The 24225-nt window shown below is 49.6% G+C and overlaps 1 long non-coding RNA gene across 19 annotated transcripts in view; it reads right to left on the minus strand.

The window, feature by feature from the left end:
• Window positions 1-24225, minus strand: part of LOC119958358 — a 48342-nt gene that overhangs the window by 7327 nt on the left and 16790 nt on the right. For 6 of the 19 annotated variants that reach the window (XR_005459011.1, XR_005459003.1, XR_005458999.1 and 3 more), the window contains 12 exons: window positions 23876-23936; window positions 22627-22687; window positions 21513-21573; window positions 20402-20462; window positions 18465-18525; window positions 17350-17410; window positions 16239-16299; window positions 14299-14359; window positions 11870-11930; window positions 5091-5151; window positions 3980-4040; window positions 1339-1399 (listed from right to left, as the gene is read on the minus strand). This is a non-coding gene — a long non-coding RNA (uncharacterized LOC119958358). The remainder of the gene's footprint in view (window positions 1-1338; window positions 1400-3979; window positions 4041-5090; window positions 5152-11869; window positions 11931-14298; window positions 14360-16238; window positions 16300-17349; window positions 17411-18464; window positions 18526-20401; window positions 20463-21512; window positions 21574-22626; window positions 22688-23875; window positions 23937-24225) is intronic. The other 13 variants (XR_005459015.1, XR_005459014.1, XR_005459000.1 and 10 more) reach the window with 7 other exon arrangements.

The following is a 24225-nucleotide window of genomic DNA, read 5'->3' on the forward strand; positions in this document are numbered from 1 at the left end:
GTACAGCACAGGTTAGATACAGAGTAAAGCTCCCTCGACACTGTCCCCATCAAACACACCCAGGACAGGTACAGCACAGAGTTAGATACAGAGTATAGCTCCCTCTACACTGTCCCCATCAAACACTCCCAGGACAGGTACAGCACGGGGTTAGATACAGAGTATAGCTCCCGCAACACTGTCCCCATCAATTACTCCCAATAAAAGGTACAGCGCGGGGTTAGATACAGAGTAAAGCTCCCTCTACACTGTCCCCATCAAACACTCCCAGGACAGGTACAGCACGGGGTTAGATACAGAGTAAAGCTCCCTCTACACTGTCCCCATCAAACACTCCCAGGACAGGTACAGCACGGGGTTAGATACAGAGTAAAGCTCCCTCTACACTGTCCCCATCAAACACTCCCAGGACAGGTACAGCACGGGGTTAGATACAGAGTAAAGCTCCCTCTACACTGTCCCCATCAAACACTCCCAGGACAGGCACAGCACGGGGTTAGATACAGAGTAAAGCTCCCTCTACACTGTCCCCATCAAACACTCCCAGGACAGGCACAGCACGGGGTTAGATACAGAGTAAAGCTCCCTCTACACTGTCCCCATCAAACACTCCCACGACAGGTACAGCACGGGGTTAGATACAGAGTAAAGCTCCCTCTACACTGTCCCCATCAAACACTCCCAGGACAGGTACAGCACGGGGTTAGATACAGAGTAAAGTTCCCTCTACACTGTCCCCATCAAACACTCCCAGGACAGACACAGCACGGGGTTAGATACAGAGTAAAGCTCCCTCTACACTGTCCCCATCAAACACTCCCACGACAGGCAAGGCACAGGGTTGGACACAATAGAGCTCCCTCTACTCCTGTCCACAATTCTTCATTGCCAAATTGCTTGGTGACTGTCCTTCGACAGTGCGGGACTTTCTGTTCTCAAAGTCAGGCTCTCAATAGGGGAATCTTATTCCGAGACTCCCACTGCATTTCACACCAGGAGATTGAAACCAACACGAGGTCTGAACAGATCCATCCACTGGTCAAACATTACCAGGGTTATTCTCCCGCCATTTTACCCTCACTGTTAACAGTGACGTACTGGGGGCAGTTAGAACCCTCCCTCCTCACTATAAATTTAATCTGCAATCACAGGGCCAACTACAGAACTTGTCCCAGTTACTTTTGGCGCAGCAGGGTCACGGGTCAGACACCAGCTGTTTCCTTGACTGAGCCTGTGCGTTACTCTGAGCCGCCGTTTGGGCAGCACCGGCTCATGGGACAAGAGCAGGTGCCGTGGCGATGGCTCCAGGGGAGACCAATCACATGGTCAGCGTCGTACCTGTGACACAGCAATGCAGTCAGGATTTCTGCTACTTTTCACACCTGTTCACGAATCCAACCTGCAATAAAATCAGAAAAAAGGATTAATTATAAACTAAAAGAGTAAATCAGCCCTTTCACAATCCCAAACATGCACCTCATCCTCCCACACCGCCTGCTGTCGTCTATATTACGTGATATAAAAATGTAATGCAATGCACGTCGAAAAATAATATTTGTCTGCTCACTATCTACATCAAACACTCCCAGGACAGGTACAGTCCGGGGTTAGATACAGAGTAAAGCTCCCGCTACACTGTCCCCATCAAACACTCCCAGGACAGGTACAGCACAGGTTAGATACAGAGTAAAGCTCCCTCGACACTGTCCCCATCAAACACTCCCAGGACAGGTAGAGCACGGGGTGAAATGCAGAGTAAAGCTCCCGCAACACTGTCCCCATCAAACACTCCCAATAAAAGGTACAGCACGGGATTTAATACAGAGTAAAGCTCCCTCCACACTGTCCCCAGAAAATACTCCCAGCACAGGTACAGCACGAGGTTAGATACAGAGTAAACCTCCCTCTACACTGTCCCCATTAAACACTCCCAGGACAGTTACAGCACGGGGTTAGATACAGAGTAAAGCTCCCTCTACACTGTCCCCATCAAACTCTCCCAGGACAGGTACTGCTCGGGGTTAGATACAGAGTAAAGCTCCCGCAACACTGTCCCCATCAAATACTCCCAATAAAAGGTACAGCGCGGAGTTAGATACAGAGTATAGCTCCCTCTACACTGTCCCCATCAAACACTCCCAGGACAGGTACAGCACGGGGTTAGATACAGAGAATAGCTCCCTCTACACTGTCCCCATCAAACACTCCCACGACAGGTACAGCCTGGGTTTAGATACAGAATAAAGCTCACTCTACACTGTCCCCAGAAAATACTCCCAGGACAGGTACAGCACGAGGTTAGATACAGAGTAAACCTCCCTCAACACTGTCCCCATTAAACACTCCCAGCACAGTTACAGCACGGGGTTAGATACAGAGTAAAGCTCCCGCAACACTGTCCCCATCAAATACTCCCAATAAAAGGTACAGCGCGGAGTTAGATACAGAGTATAGCTCCCTCTACACTGTCCCCATCAAACACTCCCAGGACAGGTACAGCACGGGGTTAGATACAGAGAATAGCTCCCTCTACACTGTCCCCATCAAACACTCCCACGACAGGTACAGCCCGGGTTTAGATACAGAATAAAGCTCACTCTACACTGTCCCCATCAAATACTCCCAGGACAGGTACAGCACGGGGTTAGATACAGAGTAAACCTCCCTCTACACTGTCCCCATCAAACACTCCCAGGACAGGTACAGCACGGGGTTAGATACAGAGTAAAGCTCCCGCAACATTGTCCCCATCAATTACTCCCAATAAAAGGTACAGCGCGGGGTTAGATACAGAGTATAGCTCCCTCTACACTGTCCCCATCAAACACTGCCAGGACAGGTACAGCACGGGGTTAGATACAGAGTATAGCTCCCTCTACACTGTCCCCATCAAACACTCCCAGGACATGTACAGCACGGGGTTAGATACAGAGTAAAGCTCCCGCAACACTGTCCCCATCAATTACTCCCAATAAAAGGTACAGCGCGGGGTTAGATACACAGTAAAGCTCCCTCTACACTGTCCCCATCAAACACTCCCAGGACATGTACAGCACGGGGATAGATACAGAGAAAACCTCCCTCTACACTGTCCCCATCAAACACTCCCAGGACAGGTACAGCACGGGGTTAGATACACAGTAAAGCTCCCTCTACACTGTCCCCATCAAACACTCCCAGGACATGTACAGCACGGGGATAGATACAGAGAAAACCTCCCTCTACACTGTCCCCATCAAACACTCCCAGGACAGGTACAGCACGGGGTTAGATACAGAGTAAAGCTCCCTCTACACTGTCCCCATCAAACACTCCCACGACAGGCAAGGCACAGGATAGGACACAATAGAGCTCCCTCTACTCCTGTCCACAATTCTTCATTGCCAAATTGCTACGAGACTGTCCTTCGACAGTGCGGGGCTGACTTTCTGTTATAAAAGTCAGGCTCTCAATAGGGGAATCTTATTCCGAGACTCCCACTGCATTTTACACCAGGAGATTGAAACCAACACGAGGTTTCAACAGATCCATCCACTGGTCAAACATCAGGGTCATTCTCCCGCCATTTGAAAAAATATGAAAATCGCTTATTGTCACGAGTAGGATGTTACGGGAATCGAACCGTGCTGCTGGCCTGCTTGGTTTGCTTTCAAAGCCAGCGATTTAACCCAGTGTGCTAAACAGTCCCATCTACCCTCACATTTTACCCATTTTACCCTCACTGTTAACAGTGACGTACTGGGGGCAGTTAGAACCCTCCCTTCTCACTATAAGTTTATTCTGCAATCACAGGGCCAACTACAGAACTTGTCCCAGTTACTTTTGGCGCAGCAGGGTCACGGGTCAGACACCAGCTGTTTCCTTGACTGAGCCTGTGCGTTACTCTGAGCCGCCGTTTGGGCAGCACCGGCTCATGGGACAAGAGCAGGTGCCGTGGCGATGGCTCCAGGGGAGACCAATCACATGGTCAGCGTCGTACCTGTGACACAGCAATGCTGTCAGGATTTCTGCTACTTTTCACACCTGTTCACGAATCCAACCTGCAATAAAATCAGAAAAAAGGATTAATTATAAACTAAAAGAGTAAATCAACCCTTTCACAATCCCAAACATGCACCTCATCCTCCCACACCGCCTGCTGTAGTCTATATTACGTGATATAAAAATGTAATGCACTGCACGTCGAAAAATAATATTTGTCTGCTCACTATCTACATCAAACACTCCCAGGACTGGTACAGCCCGGGGTTAGATACAGAGTAAAGCTCCCTCTACACTGTCCCCATCAAACACTCCCAGGACAGGTACAGCACGGGGTTAGATACAGAGTAAAGCTCCCGCAACACTGTTCCCATCAAATACTCCCAATAAAAGGTACAGCGCGGGGTTAGATACAGAGTATAGCTCCCTCTACACTGTCCCCATCAAACACTCCCAGGACAGGTACAGCACGGGGTTAGATACAGAGTATAGCTCCCTCTACACTGTCCCCATCAAACACTCCCAGGACAGGTACAGCACGGGGTTAGATACAGAGTAAAGCTCCCTCTACACTGTCCCGATCAAACACTCCCACGACAGGCAAGGCACAGGATAGGACACAATAGAGCTCCCTCTACTGCTGTCCACAATTCTTCATTGCCAAATTGCTAGGTGACTGTCCTTCGACAGTGCGGGACTTTCTGTTATCAAAGTCAGGCTCTCAATAGGGGAATCTTATTCCGAGACTCCCACTGCATTTCACACCAGGAGATTGAAACCAACACGAGGTCTGAACAGATCCATCCACTGGTCAAACATTACCAGGGTTATTCTCCGCCATTTTACCCTCACTGTTAACAGTGACGTACTGGGGGCAGTTAGAACCCTCCCTTCTCACTATAAATTTAATCTGCAATCACAGGGCCAACTACAGAACTTGTCCCAGTTACTTTTGGCGCAGCAGGGTCACGGGTCAGACACCAGCTGTTTCCTTGACTGAGTCTGTGCGTTACTCTGAGCCGCCGTTTGGGCAGCACCGGCTCATGGGACAAGAGCAGGTGCCGTGGCGATGGCTCCAGGGCAGACCAATCACATGGTCAGCGTCGTACCTGTGACACAGCAATGCTGTCAGGATTTCTGCTACTTTTCACACCTGTTCCCGAATCCAACCTGCAATAAAATCAGAAAAAAGGATTAATTATAAACTAAAAGAGTAAATCAGCCCTTTCACAATCCCAAACATGCACCTCATCCTCCCACACCGCCTGCTGTAGTCTATATTACGTGATATAAAAATGTAATGCAATGCACGTCGAAAAATAATATTTGTCTGCTAACTATCTACATCAAACACTCCCAGGACAGGTACAGCACGGGGTTAGATACAGAGTAAAGCTCCCTCTACACTGTCCCCATCAAACACCCCCAGGACAGGTACAGCACGGGGTTAGATACAGAGTAAAGCTCCCTCTACACTGTCCCCATCAAACACTCCCAGGACAGGTAAAGCACGGGGTTAGATACAGAGTAAAGCTCCCTCTACACTGTCCACATCAAACTCTCCCAGGACAGGTACAGCACGGGGTTAGATACAGAGTAAAGCTCCCGCTACACTGTCCCCATCAAACACTCCCAGGACAGGTACAGCACAGGTTAGATACAGAGTAAAGCTCCCTCGACACTGTCCCCATCAAACACACCCAGGACAGGTAGAGCACGGGGTGAAATGCAGAGTAAAGCTCCCGCAACACTGTCCCCATCAAACACTCCCAATAAAATGTACAGCACGGGATTTAATACAGAGTAAAGCTCCCTCCACACTGTCCCCAGAAAATACTCCCAGGACAGGTACAGCACGAGGTTAGATACAGAGTAAACCTCCCTCTACACTGTCCCCATTAAACACTCCCAGGACAGTTACAGCACGGGGTTAGATACAGAGTAAAGCTCCCGCAACACTGTCCCCATCAAACACTCCCAGGACAGGTACAGCACAGGTTAGATACAGAGTATAGCTCCCTCTACACTGTCCCCATCAAACACTCCCAGGACAGGTACAGCACGGGGTTAGATACAGAGAATAGCTCCCTCTACACTGTCCCCATCAAACACTCCCACGACAGGTACAGCCCGGGTTTAGATACAGAATAAAGCTCACTCTACACTGTCCCCATCAAATACTCCCAGGACAGGTACAGCACGGGGTTAGATACAGAGTATAGCTCCCTCTACACTGTCCCCATCAAACACTCCCAGGACAGGTACAGCAGGGGGTTAGATACAGAGAATAGATCCCTCTACACTGTCCCCATCAAACACTCCCACGACAGGTACAGCCCGGGTTTAGATACAGAGAATAGCTCCCTCTACACTGTCCCCATCAAACACTCCCACGACAGGTACAGCCCGGGTTTAGATACAGAATAAAGCTCACTCTACACTGTCCCCATCAAATACTCCCAGGACAGGTACAGCACGGGGTTAGATACAGAGTATAGCTCCCTCTACACTGTCCCCATCAAACACTCCCAGGACAGGTACAGCAGGGGGTTAGATACAGAGAATAGCTCCCTCTACACTGTCCCCATCAAACACTCCCACGACAGGTACAGCCCGGGTTTAGATACAGAATAAAGCTTACTCTATACTGTCCCCATCAAATACTCCCAGGACAGGTACAGCACGGGGTTAGATACAGAGTATAGCTCCCTCTACACTGTCCCCATCAAACACTGCCAGGACAGGTACAGCACGGGGTTAGATACAGAGTATAGCTCCCTCTACACTGTCCCCATCAAACACTCCCACGACAGGTACAGCACGGGGTTAGATACAGAGTAAAGCTCCCTCTACACTGTCCCCATCAAACACTCCCAGAACATGTACAGCACGGGGTCAGATACAGAGTAAAGTTCCCTCTGCACTGTCCCCATCAAACACTCCCAGGACAGATACAGCACGGGGTTAGATACAGAGTAAAGCTCCCTCTACACTGTCCCCATCAAACACTCCCAGGACAGGTACAGTCCAGGGTTAGATACAGAGTAAAGCTCCCGCTACACTGTCCCCATCAAACACTCCCAGGACAGGTACAGCACAGGTTAGATACAGAGTAAAGCTCCCTCGACACTGTCCCCATCAAACACACCCAGGACAGGTAGAGCACGGGGTGAAATGCAGAGTAAAGCTCCCGCAACACTGTCCCCATCAAACACTCCCAATAAAAGGTACAGCACGGGATTTAATACGGAGTAAAGCTCCCACCACACTGTCCCCAGAAAATACTCCCAGGACAGGTACAGCACGAGGTTAGATACAGAGTAAACCTCCCTCTACACTGTCCCCATTAAACACTCCCAGGACAGTTACAGCACGGGGTTAGATACAGAGTAAAGCTCCCGCAACACTGTCCCCATCAAATACTCCCAATAAAAGGTACAGCGCGGAGTTAGATACAGAGTATAGCTCCCTCTACACTGTCCCCATCAAACACTCCCAGGACAGGTACAGCACGGGGTTAGATACAGAGAATAGCTCCCTCTACACTGTCCCCATCAAACACTCCCACGACAGGTACAGCCCGGGTTTAGATACAGAATAAAGCTCACTCTACACTGTCCCCATCAAATACTCCCAGGACACGTACAGCACGGGGTTAGATACAGAGTATAGCTCCCTCTACACTGTCCCCATCAAACACTGCCAGGACAGGTACAGCACGGGGTTAGATACAGAGTATAGCTCCCTCTACACTGTCCCCATCAAACACTCCCACGACAGGTACAGCACGGGGTTAGATACAGAGTAAAGCTCCCTCTACACTGTCCCCATCAAACACTCCCAGGACAGGTACAGCACGGGGTTAGATACAGAGTAAAGCTCCCTCTACACTGTCCCCATCAAACACTCCCAGGACAGGTACAGCACGGGGTTAGATACAGAGTAAAGCCCCCGCAACACTGTCCCCATCAAACACTCCCAGGACAGGTACAGCACGGGGTTAGATACAGAGTAAAGCTCCCTCTACACTGTCCCCATCAAACACTCCCAGGGCAGGTACAGCACGGGGTTAGATACAGAGTAAAGCTCCCTCTACACTGTCCCCATCAAACACTCCCAGAACATGTACAGCACGGGGTCAGATACAGAGTAAAGTTCCCTCTACACTGTCCCCATCAAACACTCCCAGGACAGATACAGCACGGGGTTAGATACAGAGTAAAGCTCCCTCTACACTGTCCCCATCAAACACTCCCAGGACAGGTACAGCACGGGGTTAGATACAGAGTAAACCTCCCTCTACACTGTCCCCATCAAACACTCCCAGGACAGGTACAGCACGGGGTTAGATACAGAGTAAAGCTCCCGCAACACTGTCCCCATCAATTACTCCCAATAAAAGATACAGCGCGGGGTTAGATACAGAGGATAGCTCCCTCTACACTGTCCCCATCAAACACTCCCAGGACAGGTACAGCACGGGGTTAGATACAGAGTATAGCTCCCTCAACACTGTCCCCATCAAACACTCCCACGACAGGTACAGCACGGGGTTAGATACAGAGTAAAGCTCCCTCTACACTGTCCCCATCAAACACTCCCAGGACAGGTACAGCACGGGGTTAGATACAGAGTAAAGCTCCCTCTACACAGTCCCCATCAAACACTCCCAGGACAGGTACAGCACGGGGTTAGATACAGAGTAAAACTCCCTCTGCACTGTCCCCATCAAACACTCCCAGGACAGGTAGAGCACGGGGTTAGATACAGAGTATAGCTCCCTCTACACTGTCCCCATCAAACACTCCCAGGACAGGTACAGCACAGGTTAGATACAGAGTAAAGCTCCCTCGACACTGTCCCCATCAAACACACCCAGGACAGGTAGAGCACGGGGTGAAATGCAGAGTAAAGCTCCCGCAACACTGTCCCCATCAAACACTCCCAATAAAAGGTACAGCACGGGATTTAATACAGAGTAAAGCTCCCTCCACACTGTCCCCAGAAAATACTCCCAGGACAGGTACAGCACGAGGTTAGATACAGAGTAAACCTCCCTCTACACTGTCCCCATTAAACACTCCCAGGACAGTTACAGCACGGGGTTAGATGCAGAGTAAAGCTCCCGCAACACTGTCCCCATCAAATACTCCCAATAAAAGGTACAGCACAGAGTTAGATACAGAGTATAGCTCCCTCGACACTGTCCCCATCAAACACTCCCAGGACAGGTACAGCACGGGGTTAGATACAGAGAATAGCTCCCTCTACACTGTCCCCATCAAACACTCCCACGACAGGTACAGCCTGGGTTTAGATACAGAATAAAGCTCACTCTACACTGTCCCCATCAAATACTCCCAGGACAGGTACAGCACGGGGTTAGATACAGAGTAAACCTCCCTCTACACTGTCCCCATCAAACACTCCCAGGACAGGTACAGCACGGGGTTAGATACAGAGTAAAGCTCCCGCAACACTGTCCCCATCAACTGCTCCCAATAAAAGGTACAGCGCGGGGTTAGATACAGAGTAAAGCTCCCTCTACACTGTCCCCATCAAACACTCCCAGGACAGGTACAGCACGGGGTTAGATACAGAGTAAAGCTCCCTCTACACTGTCCCCATCAAACACTCCCAGGACAGGTACAGCACGGGGTTAGATACAGAGTAAAGCTCCCTCTACACTGTCCCCATCAAACACTCCCAGGACAGGTACAGCACGGGGTTAGATACAGAGTAAAGCTCCCTCTACACTGTCCCCATCAAACACTCCCAGGACAGGCACAGCACGGGGTTAGATACAGAGTAAAGCTCCCTCTACACTGTCCCCATCAAACACTCCCAGGACAGGCACAGCACGGGGTTAGATACAGAGTAAAGCTCCCTCTGCACTGTCCCCATCAAACACTCCCACGACAGGTACAGCACGGGGTTAGATACAGAGTAAAGCTCCCTCGACACTGTCCCCATCAATTACTCCCAATAAAAGGTACAGCGCGGGGTTAGATACAGAGTATAGCTCCCTCTACACTGTCCCCATCAAACACTCCCAGGACAGGTACAGCACGGGGTTAGATACAGAGTGTAGCTCCCTCTACACTGTCCCCATCAAACACTCCCACGACAGGTACAGCACGGGGTTAGATACAGAGTAAAGCTCCCTCTACACTGTCCCCATCAAACACTCCCAGGACAGGTACAGCACGGGGTTAGTTACAGAGTAAAGCTCCCTCTACACTGTCCCCATCAAACACTCCCAGGACAGGTACAGCGCGGTGTTAGATACAGAGTAAAGCTCCCGCAACACTGTCCCCATCAAACACTCCCAGGACAGGTACAGCACAGGTTAGATACAGAGTAAAGCTCCCTCGACACTGTCCCCATCAAACACACCCAGGACAGGTAGAGCACGGGGTGAAATGCAGAGTAAAGCTCCCGCAACACTGTCCCCATCAAACACTCCCAATAAAAGGTACAGCACGGGATTTAATACAGAGTAAAGCTCCCTCCACACTGTCCCCAGAAAATACTCCCAGGACAGGTACAGCACGAGGTTAGATACAGAGTAAACCTCCCTCTACACTGTCCCCATTAAACACTCCCAGGACAGTTACAGCACGGGGTTAGATACAGAGTAAAGCTCCCGCAACACTGTCCCCATGAAATACTCCCAATAAAAGGTACAGCGCGGAGTTAGATACAGAGTATAGCTCCCTCTACACTGTCCCCATCAAACACTCCCAGGACAGGTACAGCACGGGGTTAGATACAGAGAATAGCTCCCACTACACTGTCCCCATCAAACACTCCCACGACAGGTACAGCCCGGGTTTAGATACAGAATAAAGCTCACTCTACACTGTCCCCATCAAATACTCCCAGGACAGGTACAGCACGGGGTTAGATACAGAGTAAACCTCCCTCTACACTGTCCCCATCAAACACTCCCAGGACAGGTACAGCACGGGGTTAGATACAGAGTAAAGCTCCCGCAACACTGTCCCCATCAATTACTCCCAATAAAAGGTACAGCGCGGGGTTAGATACAGAGTATAGCTCCCTCTACACTGTCCCCATCAAACACTCCCAGGACAGGTACAGCACGGGGTTAGATACAGAGTGTAGCTCCCTCTACACTGTCCCCATCAAACACTCCCACGACAGGTACAGCACGGGGTTAGATACAGAGTAAAGCTCCCTCTACACTGTCCCCATCAAACACTCCCAGGACAGGTACAGCACGGGGTTAGTTACAGAGTAAAGCTCCCTCTACACTGTCCCCATCAAACACTCCCAGGACAGGTACAGCGCGGTGTTAGATACAGAGTAAAGCTCCCGCAACACTGTCCCCATCAAACACTCCCACGACAGGCAAGGCACAGGATAGGACACAATAGAGCTCCCTCTACTCCTGTCCACAATTCTTCATTGCCAAATTGCTAGGTGACTGTCCGTCGACAGTGCGGGGCTGACTTTCTGTTATCAAAGTCAGGCTCTCAATAGGGGAATCTTATTCCGAGACTCCCACTGCATTTCACACAAGGAGATTGAAACCAACACGAGGTTTCAACAGATCCACCCACTGGTCAAACATTATCAGGGTTATTCTCCCGCCATTTTACCCTCACTGTTAACAGTGACGCACAGGGGGCAGTTAGAACCCTCCCTTCTCACAATAAATTTAATCTGCAATCACAGGGCCAACTACAGAACTTGTCCCAGTTACTTTTGGCGCAGCAGGGTCACGGGTCAGACACCAGCTGTTTCCTTGACTGAGCCTGTGCGTTACTCTGAGCCGCCGTTTGGGCAGCACCGGCTCATGGGACAAGAGCAGGTGCCGTGGCGATGGCTCCAGGGCAGACCAATCACATGGTCAGCGTCGTACCTGTGACACAGCAATGCAGTCAGGATTTCTGCTACTTTTCACACCTGTTCCCGAATCCAACCTGCAATAAAATCAGAAAAAGGGATTAATTATAAACTAAAAGAGTAAATCAGCCCTTTCACAATCCCAAACATGCACCTCATCCTCCCACACAGCCTGCTGTAGTCTATATTACTTGATATAAAAATGTAATGCAATGCACGTCGAAAAATAATATTGGTCTGCTCACTATCTACATCAAACACTCCCAGGACAGGTACAGCACGGGGTTAGATACAGAGTAAAGCTCCCTCTACACTGTCCCCATCAAACACTCCCAGGACAGGTACAGCACTGGGTTAGATACAGAGTAAAGCTCCATCTACACTGTCCCCATCAAACACTCCCAGGACAGGTACAGCACAGGGTTAGATACAGAGTAAAGCTCCCTCTACACTGTCCCAATCAAACACTCCCAGGACAGGTACAGCACGGGGTTAGATACAGAGTAAAGCTCCCTCGACACTGTCCCCATCAATTACTCCCAATAAAAGGTACAGCGCGGGGTTAGATACAGAGTATAGCTCCCTCTACACTGTCCCCATCAAACACTCCCAGGACAGGTACAGCACGGGGTTAGATACAGAGTGTAGCTCCCTCTACACTGTCCCCATCAAACACTCCCACGACAGGTACAGCACGGGGTTAGATACAGAGTAAAGCTCCCTCTACACTGTCCCCATCAAACACTCCCAGGACAGGTACAGCACGGGGTTAGTTACAGAGTAAAGCTCCCTCTACACTGTCCCCATCAAACACTCCCAGGACAGGTACAGCGCGGTGTTAGATACAGAGTAAAGCTCCCGCAACACTGTCCCCATCAAACACTCCCAGGACAGGTACAGCACAGGTTAGATACAGAGTAAAGCTCCCTCGACACTGTCCCCATCAAACACACCCAGGACAGGTAGAGCACGGGGTGAAATGCAGAGTAAAGCTCCCGCAACACTGTCCCCATCAAACACTCCCAATAAAAGGTACAGCACGGGATTTAATACAGAGTAAAGCTCCCTCCACACTGTCCCCAGAAAATACTCCCAGGACAGGTACAGCACGAGGTTAGATACAGAGTAAACCTCCCTCTACACTGTCCCCATTAAACACTCCCAGGACAGTTACAGCACGGGGTTAGATACAGAGTAAAGCTCCCGCAACACTGTCCCCATGAAATACTCCCAATAAAAGGTACAGCGCGGAGTTAGATACAGAGTATAGCTCCCTCTACACTGTCCCCATCAAACACTCCCAGGACAGGTACAGCACGGGGTTAGATACAGAGAATAGCTCCCACTACACTGTCCCCATCAAACACTCCCACGACAGGTACAGCCCGGGTTTAGATACAGAATAAAGCTCACTCTACACTGTCCCCATCAAATACTCCCAGGACAGGTACAGCACGGGGTTAGATACAGAGTAAACCTCCCTCTACACTGTCCCCATCAAACACTCCCAGGACAGGTACAGCACGGGGTTAGATACAGAGTAAAGCTCCCGCAACACTGTCCCCATCAATTACTCCCAATAAAAGGTACAGCGCGGGGTTAGATACAGAGTATAGCTCCCTCTACACTGTCCCCATCAAACACTCCCAGGACAGGTACAGCACGGGGTTAGATACAGAGTGTAGCTCCCTCTACACTGTCCCCATCAAACACTCCCACGACAGGTACAGCACGGGGTTAGATACAGAGTAAAGCTCCCTCTACACTGTCCCCATCAAACACTCCCAGGACAGGTACAGCACGGGGTTAGTTACAGAGTAAAGCTCCCTCTACACTGTCCCCATCAAACACTCCCAGGACAGGTACAGCGCGGTGTTAGATACAGAGTAAAGCTCCCGCAACACTGTCCCCATCAAACACTCCCACGACAGGCAAGGCACAGGATAGGACACAATAGAGCTCCCTCTACTCCTGTCCACAATTCTTCATTGCCAAATTGCTAGGTGACTGTCCGTCGACAGTGCGGGGCTGACTTTCTGTTATCAAAGTCAGGCTCTCAATAGGGGAATCTTATTCCGAGACCCCCACTGCATTTCACACAAGGAGATTGAAACCAACACGAGGTTTCAACAGATCCACCCACTGGTCAAACATTATCAGGGTTATTCTCCCGCCATTTTACCCTCACTGTTAACAGTGACGCACAGGGGGCAGTTAGAACCCTCCCTTCTCACAATAAATTTAATCTGCAATCACAGGGCCAACTACAGAACTTGTCCCAGTTACTTTTGGCGCAGCAGGGTCACGGGTCAGACACCAGCTGTTTCCTTGACTGAGTCTGTGCGTTACTCTGAGCCGCCGTTTGGGCAGCACCGGCTCATGGGACAAGAGCAGGTGCCGTGGCGATGGCTCCAGGGGAGACCAATCACATGGTCAGCGTCGTACCTGTGACACAGCAATGCTGTCAGGATTTCTGCTACTTTTCACACCTGTTCCCGAATCCAACCTGCAATAAAATCAGAAAAAAGGATTAATTATAAACTAAAAGAGTAAATCAGCCCTTTCACAATCCCAAACATGCACCTCATCCTCCCACACCGCCTGCTGTAGTCTATATTACGTGATATAAAAATGTAATCCACTGGACGTCGAAAAATAATATTGGTCTGCTCACTATCTACATCAAACACTCCCAGGACAGGTACAGCACGGGGTTAGATACAGAGTAAAGCTCCCTCTACACTGTCCCCATCAAACACTCCCAGGACAGGTACAGCACAGGGTTAGATACAGAGTAAAGCTCCCTCGACACTGTCCCCATCAAACACACCCAGGACAGGTAGAGCACGGGGTGAAATGCAGAGTAAAGCTCCCGCAACACTGTCCCCATCAAACACTCCCAATAAAAGGTACAGCACGGGATTTAATACAGAGTAAAGCTCCCTCCACACTGTCCCCAGAAAATACTCCCAGGACAGGTACAGCACGAGGTTAGATACAGAGTAAACCTCCCTCTGCACTGTCCCCATCAAACACTCCCAGGACAGTTACAGCACGGGGTTAGATACAGAGTAAAGCTCCCGCAACACTGTCCCCATCAAATACTCCCAATAAAAGGGACAGCGCGGAGTTAGATACAGAGTATAGCTCCCTCTACACTGTCCCCATCAAACACTCCCAGGACAGGTACAGCACGGGGTTAGATACAGAGAATAGCTCCCTCTACACTGTCCCCATCAAACACTCCCACGACAGGTACAGCCCGGGTTTACATACAGAATAAAGCTCACTCTACACTGTCCCCATCAAATACTCCCAGGACAGGTACAGCACGGGGTTAGATACAGAGTAAACCTCCCTCTACACTGTCCCCATCAAACACTCCCAGGACAGGTACAGCACGGGGTGAGATACAGAGTAAAGCTCCCGCAACACTGTCCCCATCAATTACTCCCAATAAAAGGTACAGCGCGGGGTTAGATACAGAGTATAGCTCCCTCTACACTGTACCCATCAAACACTGCCAGGACAGGTACAGCACGGGGTTAGATACAGAGTATAGCTCCCTCTACACTGTCCCCATCAAACACTCCCACGACAGGTACAGCACGGGGTTAGATACAGAGTAAAGCTCCCTCTGCACTGTCCCCATCAAACACTCCCAGGACAGGTACAGCACGGGGTTAGATACAGAGTAAAGCTCCCTCTACACTGTCCCCATCAAACACTCCCAGGACAGGTACAGCACGGGGTTAGATACAAAGTAAAGCTCCCTCTACACTGTCCCCATCAAACACTCCCAGGACAGGTACAGCACGGGGTTAGATACAGAGTAAAGCTCCCTCTACACTGTCCCCATCAAACACTCCCACGACAGGCAAGGCACAGGGTTGGACACAATAGAGCTCCCTCTACTCCTGTCCACAATTCTTCATTGCCAAATTGCTTGGTGACTGTCCTTCGACAGTGCGGGACTTTCTGTTCTCAAAGTCAGGCTCTCAATAGGGGAATCTTATTCCGAGACTCCCACTGCATTTCACACCAGGAGATTGAAACCAACACGAGGTCTGAACAGATCCATCCACTTGTCAAACATTATCAGGGTTATTCTCTGCCATTTTACCCTCACTGTTAACAGTGACGCACAGGGGAAGTTAGAACCCTCCCTCCTCACTATAAATTTAATCTGCAATCACAGGGCCAACTACAGAACTTGTCCCAGTTACTTTTGGCGCAGCAGGGTCACGGGTCAGACACCAGCTGTTTCCTTGACTGAGCCTGTGCGTTACTCTGAGCCGCCGTTTGGGCAGCACCGGCTCATGGGACAAGAGCAGGTGCCGTGGCGATGGCTCCAGGGCAGACCAATCACATGGTCAGCGTCGTACCTGTGACACAGCAATGCTGTCAGGATTTCTGCTACTTTTCACACCTGTTCCCGAATCCAACCTGCAATAAAATCAGAAAAAAGGATTAATTATAAACTAAAAGAGTAAATCAGCCCTTTCACAATCCCAAACATGCACCTCATCCTCCCACACCGCCTGCTGTAGTCTATATTACGTGATATAAAAATGTAATGAACTGGACGTCGAAAAATAATATTGGTCTGCTCACTATCTACATCAAACACTCCCAGGACAGGTACAGCACGGGGTTAGATACAGAGTAAAGCTCCATCTACACTGTCCCCATCAAACACTCCCAGGACAGGTACAGCACGGGGTTAGATACAGAGTAAAGCTCCATCTACACTGGCCCCATCAAACACTCCCAGGACAGGTACAGCACGGGGTTAGATACAGAGTAAAGCTCCCTCTACACTGTCCCCATCAAAAACTCATAGAACAGGTACAGAATGGGGTGAAATGCAGAGCAAAGCTCCATCTACACTGTCCCCATCAAACACTCCCAGGACAGATACAGCACGGGGTGAAATGCAGAGCAAAGCTCCCTCTACACTGTCCCCATCAAACACTCCCACGACAGGCAAGGCACAGGATAGGACACAATAGAGCTCCCTCTAGTCCTGTCCACAATTCTTCATTGCCAAATTGCTACGAGACTGTCCTTCGACAGTGCGGGACTTTCTGTTATCAAAGTCAGGATCTCAATAGGGGAATCTTATTCCGAGACTCCCACTGCATTTTACACCAGGAGATTGAAACCAACACGAGATTTCAACAGATCCATCCACTGGTCAAACGTTATCAGGGTAATTCTCCCGCCATTTTACCCTCACTGTTAACAGTGACGCACAGGGGGCAGTTAGAACCCTCCCGTCTCACTATAAATTTAATCTGCAATCACAGGGCCAACTACAGAACTTGTCCCAGTTACTTTTGGCGCAGCAGGGTCACGGGTCAGACACCAGCTGTTTCCTTGACTGAGCCTGTGCGTTACTCTGAGCCGCCGTTTGGGCAGCACCGGCTCATGGGACAAGAGCAGGTGCCGTGGCGATGGCTCCAGTGCAGACCAATCACATGGTCAGCGTCGTACCTGTGACACAGCAATGCAGTCAGGATTTCTGATACTTTTCACACCTGTTCCCGAATCCAACCTGCAATAAAATCAGAAAAAAGGATTAATTATAAACTAAAAGAGTAAATCAGCCCTTTCACAATCACAAACATGAACCTCATCCTCCCACACCTCCTGCTGTAGTCTATATTACGTGATATAAAAATGTAATCCACTGGACGTCGAAAAATAATATTTGTCTGCTCACTATCTACATCAAACACTCCCAAAACAGGTACAGCACGGGGTTAGATACAGAGTAAAGCTCCCTCTACACTGTCCCCATCAAACACTCCCAGGACAGGTACAGCACAGGGTTAGATACTGAGTAAAGCTCCCACAACACTGTCCCCATCAAACACTCCCAGGACAGGTACAGCGCGGTGTTAGATACAGAGTAAAGCTCCCTCTACACTGTCCCCATCAAACACTCCCACGACAGGCAAGGCACAGGATAGGACACAATAGAGCTCCCTCTAGTCCTGTCCACAATTCTTCATTGCCAAATTGCTACGAGACTGTCCTTCGACAGTGCGGGACTTTCTGTTATCAAAGTCAGGATCTCAATAGGGGAATCTTATTCCGAGACTCCCACTGCATTTTACACAAGGAGATTGAAACCAACACGAGATTTCAACAGATCCATCCACTGGTCAAACATCAGGGTCATTCTCCCGCCATTTGAAAAAATATGAAAATCGCTTATTGTCACGAGTAGGATGTTACGGGAATTGAACCGTGCTGCTGGCCTGCTTGGTTTGCTTTCAAAGCCAGCGATTTAGCCCAGTGTGCTAAATAGCCCCATCTACCCTCACGTTTTACCCATTTTACCCTCACTGTTAACAGTGACGTACTGGGGGCAGTTAGATCCCTCCCCTCTCACTATAAGTTTAATCTGCAATCACAGGGCCAACTACAGAACTTGTCCCAGTTACTTTTGGCGCAGCAGGGTCACGGGTCAGACACCAGCTGTTTCCTTGACTGAGCCTGTGCGTTACTCTGAGCCGCCGTTTGGGCAGCACCGGCTCATGGGACAAGAGCAGGTGCCGTGGCGATGGCTCCAGGGCAGACCAATCACATGGTCAGCGTCGTACCTGTGACACAGCAATGCTGTCAGGATTTCTGCTACTTTTCACACCTGTTCCCGAATCCAACCTGCAATAAAATCAGAAAAAGGGATTAATTATAAACTAAAAGAGTAAATCAGCCCTTTCACAATCCCAAACATGCACCTCATCCTCCCACACCGCCTGCTGTCGTCTATATTACATGATATGAAAATGTAATCCACTGGACGTCGAAAAATAATATTGGTCTGCTCACTATCTACATCAAACACTCCCAGGACAGGTACAGCCCGGGGTTAGATACAGAGTAAAGCTCCATCTACACTGTCCCCATCAAACACTCCCAGGACAGGTACAGCACGGGGTTAGATACAGAGTAAAGTTCCCTCTGCACTGTCCCCATCAAACACTCTCCGGACAGATACAGCACGGGGTTAGATACAGAGTAAAGCTCCCTCTCCACTGTCCCCATCAAACACTCCCAGGACAGGTACAGCACGGGGTTAGATACAGAGTAAAGCTCCCTCTCCACTGTCCCCATCAAACACTCCCAGGACAGGTACAGCACGGGGTTAGATACAGAGTAAAGCTCCATCTACACTGTCCCTATCAAACACTCCCAGGACAGGTACAGCACAGGGTTTGAAACAGAGTAAAGCTCCCTCTACACTGTCCCTATCAAACACTCCCAGGACAGGTACAGCACAGGGTTTGAAACAGAGTAAAGCTCCCTCTACACTGTCCCCATCAAACACTCCCAGGACAGGTACAGCACGGGGTTAGATACAGAGTAAAGCTCCCTCCACACTGTCCCCATCAAACACTCCCAGGACAGGTACAGCACGGGGTTAGATACAGAGTAAAGCTCCCTCCACACTGTCCCCATCAAACACTCCCAGGACAGGTACAGCACGGGGTTAGATACAGAGTAAAGCACCCTCTACACTGTCCCCATCAAACACTCCCAGGACAGGTACAGCACGGGGTTAGATACAGAGTAAAGCTCCATCTACACTGTCCCCATCAAACACTCCCAGGACAGGTACAGCACAGGGTTAGATAGAGTAAAGCTCCCTCTACACTGTCCCCATCAAACACTCCCAGGACAGGTACAGCGCGGGGTTAGATACAGAGTAAAGCTCCCTCTACACTGTCCCCATCAAACACTCCCAGGACAGGTACAGCACGGGGTTAGATACAGAGTAAAGCTCCCTCTACACTGGCCCCATCAAACACTCCCAGGACAGGTACCGCACGGGGTTAGATACAGAGTAAAGCTCCCTCTACACTGTCCCCCTCAAAAACTCATAGAACAGGTACAGAATGGGGTGAAATGCAGAGCAAAGTTCCCTCTGCACTGGCTCCATCAAACACTCCCAGGACAGGTACAGCACGGGGTTAGATACAGAGTAAAGCTCCCGCAACACTGTCCCCATCAAATACTCCCAGGACAGGCAAGGCACAGGATAGGACACAATAGAGCTCCCTCTAGTCCTGTCCACAATTCGTCATTGCCAAATTGCTACGAGACTGTCCTTCGACAGTGCGGGACTTTCTGTTATCAAAGTCAGGCTCTCAATAGGGGAATCTTATTCCGAGACTCGCACTGCATTTTACACCAGGAGATTGAAACCAACACGAGGTTTCAACAGATCCATCCACTGGTCAAACGTTATCAGGGTAATTCTCCCGCCATTTTACCCTCACTGTTAACAGTGACGCACAGGGGGCAGTTAGAACCCTCCCGTCTCACTATAAATTTAATCTGCAATCACAGGGCCAACTACAGAACTTGTCCCAGTTACTTTTGGCGCAGCAGGGTCACGGGTCAGACACCAGCTGTTTCCTTGACTGAGCCTGTGCGTTACTCTGAGCCGCCGTTTGGGCAGCACCGGCTCATGGGACAAGAGCAGGTGCCGTGGCGATGGCTCCAGGGCAGACCAATCACATGGTCAGCGTCGTACCTGTGACACAGCAATGCTGTCAGGATTTCTGCTACTTTTCACACCTGTTCCCGAATCCAACCTGCAATAAAATCAGAAAAAAGGATTAATTATAAACTAAAAGAGTAAATCAGCCCTTTCACAATCCCAAACATGCACCTCATCCTCCCACACCGCCTGCTGTAGTCTATATTACGTGATATAAAAATGTAATGAACTGGACGTCGAAAAATAATATTGGTCTGCTCACTATCTACATCAAACACTCCCAGGACAGGTACAGCACGGGGTTAGATACAGAGTAAAGCTCCCTCTACACTGTCCCCATCAAACACTCCCAGGACAGGTACAGCACGGGGTTAGATACAGAGTAAAGCTCCATCTACACTGGACCCATCAAACACTCCCAGGACAGGTACAGCACGGGGTTAGATACAGAGTAAAGCTCCCTCTACACTGTCCCCATCAAAAACTCATAGAACAGGTACAGAATGGGGTGAAATGCAGAGCAAAGCTCCATCTACACTGTCCCCATCAAACACTCCCAGGACAGATACAGCACGGGGTGAAATGCAGAGCAAAGCTCCCTCTACACTGTCCCCATCAAACACTCCCACGACAGGCAAGGCACAGGATAGGACACAATAGAGCTCCCTCTAGTCCTGTCCACAATTCTTCATTGCCAAATTGCTACGAGACTGTCCTTCGACAGTGCGGGACTTTCTGTTATCAAAGTCAGGATCTCAATAGGGGAATCTTATTCCGAGACTCCCACTGCATTTTACACCAGGAGATTGAAACCAACACGAGATTTCAACAGATCCATCCACTGGTCAAACGTTATCAGGGTAATTCTCCCGCCATTTTACCCTCACTGTTAACAGTGACGCACAGGGGGCAGTTAGAACCCTCCCGTCTCACTATAAATTTAATCTGCAATCACAGGGCCAACTACAGAACTTGTCCCAGTTACTTTTGGCGCAGCAGGGTCACGGGTCAGACACCAGCTGTTTCCTTGACTGAGCCTGTGCGTTACTCTGAGCCGCCGTTTGGGCAGCACCGGCTCATGGGACAAGAGCAGGTGCCGTGGCGATGGCTCCAGTGCAGACCAATCACATGGTCAGCGTCGTACCTGTGACACAGCAATGCAGTCAGGATTTCTGATACTTTTCACACCTGTTCCCGAATCCAACCTGCAATAAAATCAGAAAAAGGATTAATTATAAACTAAAAGAGTAAATCAGCCCTTTCACAATCACAAACATGAACCTCATCCTCCCACACCTCCTGCTGTAGTCTATATTACGTGATATAAAAATGTAATCCACTGGACGTCGAAAAATAATATTTGTCTGCTCACTATCTACATCAAACACTCCCAAAACAGGTACAGCACGGGGTTAGATACAGAGTAAAGCTCCCTCTACACTGTCCCCATCAAACACTCCCAGGACAGGTACAGCACAGGGTTAGATACTGAGTAAAGCTCCCACAACACTGTCCCCATCAAACACTCCCAGGACAGGTACAGCGCGGTGTTAGATACAGAGTAAAGCTCCCTCTACACTGTCCCCATCAAACACTCCCAGGACAGGCAAGGCACAGGATAGGACACAATAGAGCTCCCTCTAGTCCTGTCCACAATTCTTCATTGCCAAATTGCTACGAGACTGTCCTTCGACAGTGCGGGACTTTCTGTTATCAAAGTCAGGATCTCAATAGGGGAATCTTATTCCGAGACTCCCACTGCATTTTACACAAGGAGATTGAAACCAACACGAGATTTCAACAGATCCATCCACTGGTCAAACATCAGGGTCATTCTCCCGCCATTTGAAAAAATATGAAAATCGCTTATTGTCACGAGTAGGATGTTACGGGAATTGAACCGTGCTGCTGGCCTGCTTGGTTTGCTTTCAAAGCCAGCGATTTAGCCCAGTGTGCTAAACAGTCCCATCTACCCTCACGTTTTACCCATTTTACCCTCACTGTTAACAGTGACGTACTGGGGGCAGTTAGATCCCTCCCCTCTCACTATAAGTTTAATCTGCAATCACAGGGCCAACTACAGAACTTGTCCCAGTTACTTTTGGCGCAGCAGGGTCACGGGTCAGACACCAGCTGTTTCCTTGACTGAGCCTGTGCGTTACTCTGAGCCGCCGTTTGGGCAGCACCGGCTCATGGGACAAGAGCAGGTGCCGTGGCGATGGCTCCAGGGCAGACCAATCACATGGTCAGCGTCGTACCTGTGACACAGCAATGCTGTCAGGATTTCTGCTACTTTTCACACCTGTTCCCGAATCCAACCTGCAATAAAATCAGAAAAAGGGATTAATTATAAACTAAAAGAGTAAATCAGCCCTTTCACAATCCCAAACATGCACCTCATCCTCCCACACCGCCTGCTGTCGTCTATATTACATGATATGAAAATGTAATCCACTGGACGTCGAAAAATAATATTGGTCTGCTCACTATCTACATCAAACACTCCCAGGACAGGTACAGCCCGGTGTTAGATACAGAGTAAAGCTCCATCTACACTGTCCCCATCAAACACTCCCAGGACAGGTACAGCACGGGGTTAGATACAGAGTAAAGTTCCCTCTGCACTGTCCCCATCAAACACTCTCCGGACAGATACAGCACGGGGTTAGATACAGAGTAAAGCTCCCTCTCCACTGTCCCCATCAAACACTCCCAGGACAGGTACAGCACGGGGTTAGATACAGAGTAAAGCTCCCTCTCCACTGTCCCCATCAAACACTCCCAGGACAGGTACCGCACGGGGTTAGATACAGAGTAAAGCTCCCTCTACACTGTCCCCCTCAAAAACTCATAGAACAGGTACAGAATGGGGTGAAATGCAGAGCAAAGTTCCCTCTGCACTGGCTCCATCAAACACTCCCAGGACAGGTACAGCACGGGGTTAGATACAGAGTAAAGCTCCCGCAACACTGTCCCCATCAAATACTCCCAGGACAGGCAAGGCACAGGATAGGACACAATAGAGCTCCCTCTAGTCCTGTCCACAATTCGTCATTGCCAAATTGCTACGAGACTGTCCTTCGACAGTGCGGGACTTTCTGTTATCAAAGTCAGGCTCTCAATAGGGGAATCTTATTCCGAGACTCGCACTGCATTTTACACCAGGAGATTGAAACCAACACGAGGTTTCAACAGATCCATCCACTGGTCAAACGTTATCAGGGTAATTCTCCCGCCATTTTACCCTCACTGTTAACAGTGACGCACAGGGGGCAGTTAGAACCCTCCCGTCTCACTATAAATTTAATCTGCAATCACAGGGCCAACTACAGAACTTGTCCCAGTTACTTTTGGCGCAGCAGGGTCACGGGTCAGACACCAGCTGTTTCCTTGACTGAGCCTGTGCGTTACTCTGAGCCGCCGTTTGGGCAGCACCGGCTCATGGGACAAGAGCAGGTGCCGTGGCGATGGCTCCAGGGCAGACCAATCACATGGTCAGCGTCGTACCTGTGACACAGCAATGCTGTCAGGATTTCTGCTACTTTTCACACCTGTTCCCGAATCCAACCTGCAATAAAATCAGAAAAAAGGATTAATTATAAACTAAAAGAGTAAATCAGCCCTTTCACAATCCCAAACATGCACCTCATCCTCCCACACCGCCTGCTGTAGTCTATATTACGTGATATAAAAATGTAATGAACTGGACGTCGAAAAATAATATTGGTCTGCTCACTATCTACATCAAACACTCCCAGGACAGGTACAGCACGGGGTTAGATACAGAGTAGAGCTCCCTCTACACTGTCCCCATTAAACACTCCCAGGACAGGTACAGCACGGGGTTAGATACAGAG

The sequence above is a fragment of the Scyliorhinus canicula genome, chromosome 29 (assembly GCF_902713615.1).
Source record: "Scyliorhinus canicula chromosome 29, sScyCan1.1, whole genome shotgun sequence".
NCBI classification, from domain to species: domain Eukaryota; kingdom Metazoa; phylum Chordata; class Chondrichthyes; order Carcharhiniformes; family Scyliorhinidae; genus Scyliorhinus; species Scyliorhinus canicula.